Here is a 319-nt window from a genome sequence, read left to right on the forward strand (position 1 = left end):
AGTGATACGGATATGTTTAGTATCATTAGTAGCATTTTGACATCATTATTTAATATATCAATATCATATAAACCGTGATTACTGCTGACTTAATCAACATTTTCATCCCAGTTATAATTGTTGAAAATCATTTGAATGACCTCGTATTTGTTACTTGGCTGATAATACAATTAATTTCCAATCTTAACAAAAGATGCTTACTATCATTATTTCATCCATTACTAATGCTATTATTATACTTATTCAGTATCTACATTATTATCTATCTATTGTAAAGTATCTATTTGTGTTTATGTTTCATCCATCCACTATGACATAC

This window comes from Penaeus monodon, chromosome 34, assembly GCF_015228065.2.
Source record: "Penaeus monodon isolate SGIC_2016 chromosome 34, NSTDA_Pmon_1, whole genome shotgun sequence".
Classification (NCBI taxonomy): Eukaryota; Metazoa; Arthropoda; class Malacostraca; order Decapoda; family Penaeidae; genus Penaeus; species Penaeus monodon.